A 12,209-nucleotide genomic window follows, 5' to 3' on the forward strand; every position below is an offset into this window, starting at 1 on the left:
AAGATACAACCTGCAACACGGCAAACTAACAAAATGCTGCCCTACGAAAACGCGCGCCACCATTCGAAGTAATCGATTGTCATTTTCAACCAATCGGCAACCGGTACGATTGTGACAGCAAATCGGTACGATTTTTACTGACTACTTGGCACATCCTATCCTAGCGCAAGCGTGATGTACTCTGTGGATGGCTCCTTTATTTGTTTATTTATTCAGACTAAGGCCGAAGTGGCCTGTGCGATATATAAGAGTCTTCTCCATTCGGTCGGTCCATGGCTGCATCGCCAACCACGCAGTCTACGGCCGCAAGTCATCTTCCACCTGATCGATCCACCTTGCCTGCCGCGCACCTCGCCTCTTGAACCTGTCGGATCGTTGTCGAGAACCATTTCACCGGGTTATTGTCCTACATTTGCTACGTTCCGCCCACCGCAGTCGTCCGATTTTCGCGGTGTGAACGATTGATGGTTCTCCAGCAGCTGATGCAACGTGGTTCTTCTGCCTCCACGTACCGTCCGCCATCTGTACCCCACCATAGATGGTATGTAGCACTTCTCTTCGAAAACTCCAGGCGTTGGTCCTCCACGAGCATCGTCCAGGTCTCGGTTCGTAGAGGACTCACGGTCAAGCGTTTTGTAGATTGTCAGTTTGCTGGCGGCGAACTCTATTCGATCGGAGCGTCTTGCGGAGTCCAAAGTATGATTTCCAGCCACTATGCGTCTCCGAATTTCTCTGTTGGTCATTTTCGGCAGTCACCAGTGAGCCCAGTACACAAATTCTTCTACACTGATTTCGTCACCACGATGCAAACTCGTGGTGGGTGACTCACATTGTCTTCTCTTGAACCTCTTCCTATAATGTACTTCGTCTTCGACGTGTTGATGACTAGTCCGATCCGCTTAGCTTTCCTCTTCAGTCTGGTGTAGGCTTCCTCCATCCTCTCAAAGTTTCGTGCCATAATATTCATGCCGTCAGAGCCAAATTGCTGGACGACTTATTGAAAATTGTACCACCTGTGTTAATCCCTCGCTCTTCGTATTACCCATTCCAAAGCGATGTTGAATAGCAGACACGAAAGACCATCACCTTGCGTAACCTCTGCGGGTTTCAAGGAATCGAGAATGCCCCCACTCGAACTACGCACATCCGATCCATCGTCGCTTTGATCAACCGTGTCAGTTTATCAGGAAAACCGTTTTCGTGCATCAGCTGCCATAGCTGTTCTCGATCGATTGTATCATATGCGGCCTTGAAGTCGATGAATAGATGATGTGTGGGCTTTCTATTATAGCAAGGGATCAACTATGGTATACTAATTTTGACATTTACTGTGTACAGATTTATAGCGCTGTTCTAGTAGGATAGATTTATGCAAAACAATTCAATTGTCAAAATATTGAGCTAGCAAATATGTTTCGATTTGTACCGTTTAATTATCGTATTGTATAATAACTAATTTTTTATTCTTTTTAGGAAATGCAAGCACCTGCAATACTCTTTCCTGGACCGTTTCATTTGGACCGTTTCATTTTTTATGAACCTTCATTTTAAATACGGTTCAACATTATTCTGGTGTAAATATCAGTTTTAGTTTGAGAAGCCCCACATATCGTGATTTTTTCTTACGAAGGTGGTCGTCAAGTAGTTTTCATAAAACGATGTTTCTGACTCAACATTTAATTCTACAAATTCTATCCCTCAAAAACACGCGGAAAATCGTCCCAATGTGTCTCACACCAATTTATCTATTCCCATATAAGGATTTTTCAGGAATCTTATTTCCGTTACGGTACGTCGAAATCTGAATTAATTTGTTTCATCAATTTCTTCATTTCTTCATTCATTCTTCATTCTTCGTCAATGATAATTCTTTGACACATGTGAGTCGTAGAAATATATATTTGTTAAATGTGTTTTCTAAAATAATATTGAATCAATCAAGAGCCTGGTATAAAAATGTGTAGAATTCTACGTCATGTCGAACTATTTAGAAGGATTTTGAATATCAAACACTTGTTGATCACCAATCAAACAAAACTACAGAGATATTTGTTATAAATCGTCATCTTTATTAGAAGGTTATTTCAAACCTATGTCAAGTGTTGAAGTAGAAAATCCAGTAAAGTGGTCCTTCAATGTTAAAATGGGCGTAGAAGCAAAACGACATTGTCTTTATGTAACTTTCAAGTTCTACGTATACTTATAATGCTGAGAGCAAGAGCAGAACGCGATTATAATACCAACTAGAATGCGAGGATTTTGTCCGCAATTAACTAAACGCGACCCCAAAAGTTATTGTAGTATCAATATTCAAGCTCCAAATACAATTTCTATACTCGTCTGCCTTATATTACCTTCGTTATCCATTGTCTTGGAAAAGATTGTCTGCACTCATAAAACTAGAATAATATAATAAATTAATATGAAATTAACCCAATATTATCCACGACCCATCATCTTAAAGTAAACAAGATGAAATTTTTATGAATGTAAACTGTTTAGTGAACCTAGGCAACTGCGATATCGATATAAAACTGTACAAGGTATGTGCAGAAATGTATTACATAGTTGATTTATGGCAAGCGTAAAAGCTGGTATCCGGACGTTTCTCAAGTTCCGCTTGCAATATTTCGGGACTTTATTTAAACAACCCACACTCGGTACGTTATCTAAAACTCATGTAAGTCACACAACAGGGGAGAGCCTGTCATCCACGAACAAATCTAGTACCTAAGATGTATTATCGGCCTCGCTGTTGGGAAAGGCGGCCACCCTTCACACCCTGCTTGGCAAGTGTAACATTTTCGAACTGGATTCTTGTAGGATATTGGTTAACCTACACTACTGCTGACTAACGAAAAAATTGTGATGTTTATTTACATTTGCTTCATACTACATGCAGAGGAGGCGCGATGCACCGCATATTACCCCCCTGCACACACCGGCTTCAACGAATTCAACGAAAACATCGATGACACGGAAAACAAAAATGGTTGATTCTGCGCGTCGCTTGCTTTGATATGTTTTTCTCGTCGACAATTTGCTTGCGTCATGACGTTTAGTTTTTTTATTTCGTGTTAAGTATCTGGATCTCCCTTTCATTACCAATGAACAAAGTCCCAAAGTTTATTATTTATTGCCCGTCAACAAATACAACTTGTATATACACGGAAGAAATAAACTACCCAATAGTGAGTTCAATTCACCCAACCTCGAACATCCGTACGGGAAGCCAAAATTGAGTAAATGGGGTCGAAGTAGTTTTCCTTTACTCCCATGTTAAAAAGTACCCAACGGAATATTTATTTACCCAAATGGAGGTTTATTTCACTCAACTTAGACCTCAGGTAATAAAACCAAAATTGGCTTCCTATTGAACTGGCGTCGTTGGATCTAGTTGTTGGATTGTTTTTCCTCTTTGTTTTTGACAACAGAAGAAAGAGTGGATGAAAGAGAAGAGAAAAAATAACTCAAAAGGAAGTTTAAAAAAACTCAACGCTGGGTACTTTCGTGTAGGATATTGTGACCATACGTCCCGCATTTTCATTGTTTGTCCCGCGCTGAAAAGTGTCCCGCGAAACGTCCCGCATTCAACTTATTATTATCGAATTTACTTTCTTTGCCTAAAACACTGCAAAATTAATTCATAAGTAACATAAAATACGCTTTTATCTTATGCTGCGCGCCATTGACAGTTGCATAAGACCTCCGCATATCGTTTCTATCCATGTTTTCCTGCGTTTCATCTATCACACTCTCTTCGTGTAGCCTTTTTTTCTGCGTGGATTGTTCTCTTCTGCCCTTGCCAAACTGTAGGAGATCAGACTTGATCCCTTTTCTGATTTCCGATGTATCAAAGCCAAAAATAAAACATACGCGATTTTACACAGATCTCTAAGAAATATAGTATTTTTTTCTGAGGACAGTCCTAAATTATTGTTGTTATTGATACATAATCGATTTTTGGAGTGTCAAAATCGACTTTTAAAATATCTGGGGAAATTGATCCTCTCCAAGAACTTGCTTGAAAAATTAGAAAGGTGCCTCAGATTTTTTAAATATTTTCCTTCGAAATACGCGAATTTTCGAATTCGTTCTGTATACGTGAACGATTTTGATTATTGAATTGGACAACACATGTAATTTTAAAATTTGGGAGACTTGATCCCTTTTGTTATATTTACGCAATGAATAATTTTTCTTGACAACCCTTCATCAAATCTGTCAACATAAAAATTAGAAGCCTGAGAATAAATTTATATTTTTTTATTATTTCGCCAAATTTTGTATGGGTGCTAATGGGGATCAAGTGTCCTCATATTGAGGCAATATCAAATCGAAATATACTAAAACTTTAATGGAATGTTAGCATTTTCTACTAGTACAGATCATTAAGCGTATTTATGGCTTTGTGCTGTGAAAAACGAAAGCATTTGGTCATTGTTATGAAAAGGTCAAATTTTGTTGCCAATCAAAAATCTTAGGAAGGTCAAAACATACAAACGCCCTGCAGAATAAATATGTGTCAATCCAAAAATAACTCACACTTAATGGTTATTTGTCTAGAGCATGGTTTCAAATGTGGGTCCTGATCAGGGGTGCGAGCGGATTGTTGGTGGGTCGCGTAGAACAAATATTAATTGCAGCTCGAAGCCGAACCATGTGATCATTTTTTTCAGAAACATAATTTAAGTTCAAACTGTTATTTTAAACATCCACCTGCTATTTTAGAAACATTTATGCCTAAAAGCTGTTCCTGAAGTAAAATAAATGCTAACATTTTGACAAACAATATCATGTTCGCATTTTTGTATATGTTCATGTAAGGTAACGTGAATATTTTTATGTGGAAGAAGCCGAAACAGATGACATTCTGATTCAATTAATGCTTAACATCACTTGGTAAATGCATTTTTCATCGGTGGGTCGGAGACATATAGAATTTGAGGTGGTGCATACCCAAAAGTTTGGGAAGCTCTGGTCTAGAGGATCTATACTAAAAAATACGCTAGAACAAAACTTCTTTAGTCCTCGATAAAACAGGGGTGATCAAGTCTCCCCGGGGATCAAGTCTACCCACCTTCCCTACCGCTTTCTGTTGTGGAACGGAGGAGTTAGGAGAACGGTCCAAAATGCACCTGGGCAAAATGGCCTCACTATAAAATCACTCATATAATCTGTTGTAGTACATTCATGAACGAATATTACCATTACAATTCATAATTAGTTATCCATCATTGAGCTCCATTGGAAAAATATGGAAAACCTTCATATTCACTCAAATTAGATTTGCTATTCTTCCAACATCCGTAAGATTGCAGTTCAATCCATTAAGAAAAACAAACAACCATGCGTTCACCATCATTTTACATGCAATTGAGTATTTAGACCACCATTCAAGGTTTTGCCAGGTCTGTTTTTAAACATTTTTAAATGCGTTAGAAAGTCATGAAAACCTTATTGTTTTGAACAGGAGATCATTGTGAAATGTAGCTGGTTTTGTACATTTTGCATCTATAGTTGAAATGGTTGGGTATTCTTGTTTATATGGGCGAAAACATCGAAAAAGCTTAAGGGGTGCATTTTGGACCGTTCTCCCCTACTAGCATTCAACTCCTAACAACATTTTTCTCGTTCGTCACTCGCTGGCACTCCTCATCAAACCAACAATTTCGTTAGCGTCGCTCTGCAGTACATAACACTTCCTGCGCTGTTGTAGTCACAGCTTCGTGGATATTTTCCCTCAATCTGTTGACGTCGCCAGATCCGGTAGCATCTCCTATCCCCTGGTCCAGCTTCTGGTGGTACTGTTCAGCAACTGACAAGCTTTGGATATTGAAACGCATCGTTCTGTTGTTTCGTGAATTCGTGACGCTGGAAAGTCGCGCCCGAATGTTTGCAACTACAAGATAGTGATCCGAGTCGATGTTCGGACCTCTGAAGGGCCCTACATCCACAACATCCGAGAAATATCGACCGTTGTGGTCTATCGCAGAGTGCGTCTTCACTCGGGTGCCAGGTGTGGTTGGATATTCACGTGCGAAGTAGGTACTGCTTATTGCCATCCCTCTAGCAGCAGCAAAGGTTACAAGTCGCAGACCATTATCGTTGGTAGTAGATTCACACCCGCACCAAATGTGTGATGTGCAAAGCGCTCATAAGACCGGCAGTCCTCTACGGAAATAAAACTTGGAGCATGCTCGAGGAGGACTTGCAAGAGCTCGGAGCACTCGAGAAACGGATGCTTATGACCATCTTTGGTGGTGTGCAAGAAGACGGTGTGTGGTGGCAAAGGATGAACACGAGCTCGCTCAGCTCTGCGGCGAACCCAGTATCCAGAAGGTAGATAAGGACGGAAGGGTACGATGGGCAGGGCATGTTGCAAGCATTCCGGACAGCTACCTTGCGAAGATGGTGTTCGCTTTCGATCCGGCAGGTACAAGAAGGCGTGGAGTGCAGCGAGCTAGGTGGGCTGAACAGGTACAGAACGAGTAGGCGAGCGTGGGAACATCGTAAATGGAGAGATGCGGCATCGAACCGTGTATTGTGGTGCCAAATTGTTGATTCAGTGTTATCTCTTTAGATGTAAGCGAAATAGTTGAAAATCAATTAATGGACAATCAATCATACATCAGTTTTAAAGAGCTACGAATTTAATTTGACTTTACAAGGATATTCAACTGAGTTGCTCTTCTGGCATAGATAAAACATTTGAGAGTGTTTGACGTGAAGGTTTGTTTGAAAATTGAATTTTGATTTTCCTGTACATTATTAAACTGATCCAAAATTATTCATCTGCTCGCTCACTGCAAGTGAACTAATCTGATAGATTACCCGTAAGAGCTATGCAACATACTGGGGCTATAAGTGAGCGTTCCCTTACTCGATACTGAAAGAACCATTGAGTTAGGAGGTATCGAGATAGGGAGCATCATATTTGGCGAATGCCGTTTGATCAAATAGTTCAAATTTGTATTCTTATCTCTAGGGAAGTGAGAAGGAATTGAAATGAATCTGGAAAGTGAGAACGGTAGTGAGAAACTGATGCTCGAAAATGAGAACAGTAGTGAGATGTGAGCAGTAACATGCGAGCAGGGAAAGTGAGACATGAGAAATAGTGGTGAGAAATGAGTAGTGTAAGAGAAGGAGATGAGAGTTGCGAAGTGAGAAGTACGATGTAAGAGTTAGAAAACAGAATCAAGGGTGAGAAGGAGAGATGATTTAAGGAAATGAGATATGAGTAGTAAGAAGTGAATGGGGAGATATAAGACAGAAAAAGAAGGAAGACAGATGAGGGAAGCAGAAAAGAAAGAAGGAAAGATGAAGAATCTTTCGTCACCTATCGTTTCTCGGTCCTCACATCGCCTACTAATCCCCACATCTCACATCACACTTGCACTACTCACTTCTCATTTTCACTTTTCACTTCGCTCATAGCTTCTTATATCTTGATTCTGACTTCATTTTGCACTTATCACTTCACTTGAAACTTTTCATTATTCACTTTTACATTTCGCATTTCGATTTTCTCAATTTTAACTTCTCATTTCTCATTTCTCACTCACTTCTCACTTATCACTTTGAGTTTCTCTCTTCTTACATTTCTCATTTCATTTCTCACTTCGCACATCTCACTTCTCACTTCATACCCTTCATTTCTCGTTTTTAAATTTTCAATTTCATCATAACTTCTTATATCTGACTGACTTTTCAATTCTCTCCTATCACTTCTCACTGTTTTATTTTTCACTTTTTACTTGTCACTTCTTACTTTTTACTTCTTACTACTATTTCGCGCTTTGAATTTCTCATTTCTCATTTCTCACTTCTCACTTCTCATTTCTCTTTCTTACTTCGCACTCCTCACTTCTCATTGGTTAGTCAAATATTTAGGACTTATGCTAGACAGCAACTCAGTTTTCTACTCAAGCTGTTTACTTTCAGATTTAATTTATAGCAAATCGTATCAGATATCTCTCAACTCCATAATTGGGTTGTTTAGCAGATAAAAATATGAGGTTTTTATAGTTTAACATAAAGAGCATGCTTTTCTGAAATCGAACATATTTTTATTTTGTTTGTAAACGTTCTATTTACATTTTTGTATAGCAAACAATAAGTCATATCAATCGATAGAATGACACTAACATTCATAGAATGACAGTTGAGGCATTCCACGGAGGCATGCCAGTCGATCCTGAGCGACCATTTCAAAAATATCTGAAACAAAATTTCAGAATTTTTTTAACTCATGGTTTTCTATTTCTTTGCACAATTTTTCAATATCATCCAAATCGTCAATTTTCGACATCAAATCTTCATATTGAGTCACGACTAACTTTTCAAAAGGGTGTATATGAAAATAATTCAAAAATATTTAAAAAGCTGCACAGCAAAAACGGAATGTTGATTGTTATGATTTTTCAGCAAAGTTAGAAACTAAATAGTGATTCTTAAAATGCGCATAGTGGAAAAAGTTTTTTTGTTCAGAAATATCATTTTGTCAGAAACTCAAATCTCAAACCCTATCTTTTTACCAACGTAATTCACGAAAGGCCCTTAATAAAATCAGCATCAAACTGCAATTCTCGAAAAACAAACGGAATTTTTTTTTTGCTTGCTATATGTCAAAATTGTGAAATGTTTGAAATGTCATAACTTTTTGACGTTAACTATACGTCTAAGGGGAAGCCTCGGATACAGGGTGCAAAATGAAAATTTCCAAATTGGGGACCATCACGAAATCATGTAAGATTTCAAACGGTAATGGCGACTTTATCTTTTGACGGATTTTCGAGATTTTGTTATTAATAGATTCGGAAACTTTCCACCAATTTGCTTATTGTATTAAAACTATTTATTATCAACGGCAAACTATTGAAAATGTTATTTCTTTTCAAACCGGGTGAAAATTCAAAAATAATCAATCCGTTCAAATCCCAACACGGACATCAGATTGTAGTAAGGCATGGGCCTTTGATCCACTGCTTCGTTTTTCCTGTATAAAAAGCCCCGTGTTTCATTCTGGATTTCATGGAAAGCGGACCAAGGCGTCCAGAAGCGGTCCTAGCGACAACGGCTGTGGTGTGTGCGGATGAAAATTTTTCGTTCGATAATGGTGGCGGTCGGCAACAGCAGTACATCTTACATCCGTGTTACAAGCAGCATTTGATCTGGCAATTAACGGCGTGCGTAGAGCCGAATCATCAGATGGCTGTCGGCAGTCCAGTAGTTGTTGTTGGTGAGGCACATAATGGTAATGAATCGGATCTTTTCAGAACCACCATATGTTTGGGAGGAAGGTTGAGTTGAAATAATTTGTCTATAGTGCAAATGTAGTAGAAAAATTTTCAGTGAAATATTCTAGCGTGATTCTGAGCTCAATTATATGTTGTTTGTTCAGACTTAACTACTTCTTGCTGTGGATTTAATTATGAACAATGATTCAGTGATTGATAAGTGATTGAGGAAGTTGATATAAAACGAACTTTTTCATAGAACAAAGTCAATTGTTTGGTATCGGTAGCGGAATCATAGCATTACTGCCGGTCCGAGCGCGCGTCAGAAGGAGAAGCTGCAAATATGTATTCGCATGGATGGAAATAAAACCTTAAGCAAGTAGGATCACTACTAAAATTATAATCTTGATGGGAAATTTCACTTGACTGGCTTGCTATCCACGCGAATAATAATTGGCAGCGTCTTTTATAACGCGCGCTTGTGGTTTCTACCGATGGAAAACAATCTGCCATCACCAAGCAATTAAGTTTTGCTTTAAACAAAATTCATCTCGCCTCAAGTTGTGACTTTAAGAGCTATTTTCTCTGATGGCAGCCAATCATTAGTACTTCAGACAAGAAAATTCAATCTGAGCGCGAACGACGCATGAACCAACCATCGATGAGAATGAAATTTCCGGTAGCATCCGCCGAAGCGATGGTGGGACTACGATCTGTTTTTCGCGACATCTCGACGAAATGGTCGCGCGAAGAGTTGTTTTTAATCAATAATAAAGTTAAACCTGTAGTCACGCCCTTTAGTAAGTGTTTGACGGGTACACAATATTTGCAGTCTTACCGGACAACAAAGAGGGACCAGGGTCATCTTTATTGATTATAAGAAAACTGCTTTCCCCCGTGCGCGTGAGATATCGCTCCATCATCGGTAGAGACGTTAATCGATAATAATCGAGAGTAATCATCGATTACGATAACGTATTAGATTTCATATCATGATCCTATGATAATCGATTAATTTTGGTCTATCTCACACGATCTCTATAATCGTCAAGAATCGAGAATAATCGATTAGTTACTAATCGATTAATCGAGATTTTACGACATCTCTAGCATCGGCGGAGTTACTGAGCCAATTTTATTCCAAATACATGGGATATTGGAAAATCGGTTCTTCTCAGGGCTTCCATTCTATACAAAGGAGGATTGAGAGGCGAACTTTTTCAAAGTTGCCTGGCGTCTGTAGCAGAATCACGAGCGCGCCTCGGAGGGAGATGCTGCAAATATGTATTCGCATGGATGGCGTCAGTGGCAGCAAGTTTAATTCTTTCAAGATTCTTATTTGGTTTTGTTATTCCAGCCTATGGCGTGGGTCGTGTGGTTGATTCGAAATATGCTATTGGGAATTAATCGATTCTTCTCGACACCTTTAAACATAGGAAGATTGAGGCGAGACGAATTTGTTCAAAGTACGACGTCGTAGCAGAATAACGAGCGCGTATTGTAGAGAGCTGCTGCAAATATGTATTCTTGCATTGGCACTAGATTCTTCATTTCACCAAACTGTTTTACGTAGTTTACGTCTTGCGGTCGTGTCTTGTACACAACCCTTATGATTTTTGTTTATTAGTTTACCATCACCAAATTTGTATGGTAGATAGCTAATATAATGGACCAATTTCCCATAAAAAAAACGTTAGTTAAAAGATAGGGTTTTGAGATATTTGAGTTTTTTTGACAAATGATATTTTTAAAAGCAAAAATTTTTTTTACTTTGTACATTTTTAAGAATCACCATTTAGTTGTTCAATTTTGCGAAGAAATTATACAATCGAACATTCCGTTTATGCTGTGCAGCTTTTGAATATATTGAACCATTTTCACATACACCCTTTTGAAAAGTTATGTGACTCAATATGAAGATTTGATATCGAAAATCGACGATTTAGAAATTGAAAAACTTTATTGAAAAACTGTGCAAAGTTTCAACTCAATAGAAAACCATGAATTAAAAAATTTCTTAAATTTTGATGCTGTTGCTTGGAATCGTTCAGCTGTAAAATTTTCAACCTTACCAGGGTTGCGCTACCTACATCGCGTTGCCTTCTCGATGCAGCATGATGTGCAAAGTTTTGTTTAGAGTACCTCACTGGTACTTGGACGATGATCAGCAGCCTCTAACATGGGGAACAGACGCTGTTGTGAGCCGCTCCTAGCATGGAGGACAGACGCTCGATTAGATTTGCATTTCCGGAGGAGAATTGCTAATTTCAAAGAAACCTGTTTGGCATGAATTAATTTGAGACTGCAATCAAAAGCTTTCAGTTGTTCTTTTGATTGCGCTATTCAAATTAATTCATGAAAAAATGTTACTTAGGTCCTTTGAAAGTTAAGCGAAATCTCACTTCCCTTTCAGCATACGACCATAGTTCCCACCTGGGTTGGTTACCCGATCTTCCCTAAAGTTGCTCGTATCCCGACCAGTAGATAGTAACAGATTCATGTCAGACCTTGTTATTCTGTTACAGCAGTTTTATATAACAGCGGTTGTTATAAAGCCATTAGTAGTTTTAACAAAAATATTACTAAATATGTTATTAAGTTCCTATCTAGTTGGTCGTAAAATGTCTGTCAAAATCGGAAATAATATATCAACATCTTTCAACGTTACATCAGGCGTACCGTCAGCATCTCGGACCATACCTTTTCTTACTATATCTAAACGATGTAAACTTTCCATCGACTGCTTCAAAGTTTCGATGCAGATGATTTCAAACTCTATTCGTACCAACCGATGCTTTATACCTGCAATCTCAGTTGATACTTGCGAATGGTGTTGCCAACGATGGTTTTGAATGTCTAAATGTTCTGTTATAAGTTTTGCTCGCAAGCATTCAATCATAAATTTGACTACAAAATCTTTGACATAACTTTAAGGAAGGATACAAACATGAAAGACTTAGGGTATGCTTG

This window comes from Armigeres subalbatus, chromosome 2 (assembly GCF_024139115.2).
Source record: "Armigeres subalbatus isolate Guangzhou_Male chromosome 2, GZ_Asu_2, whole genome shotgun sequence".
In the NCBI taxonomy this organism is placed as follows: Eukaryota; Metazoa; Arthropoda; class Insecta; order Diptera; family Culicidae; genus Armigeres; species Armigeres subalbatus.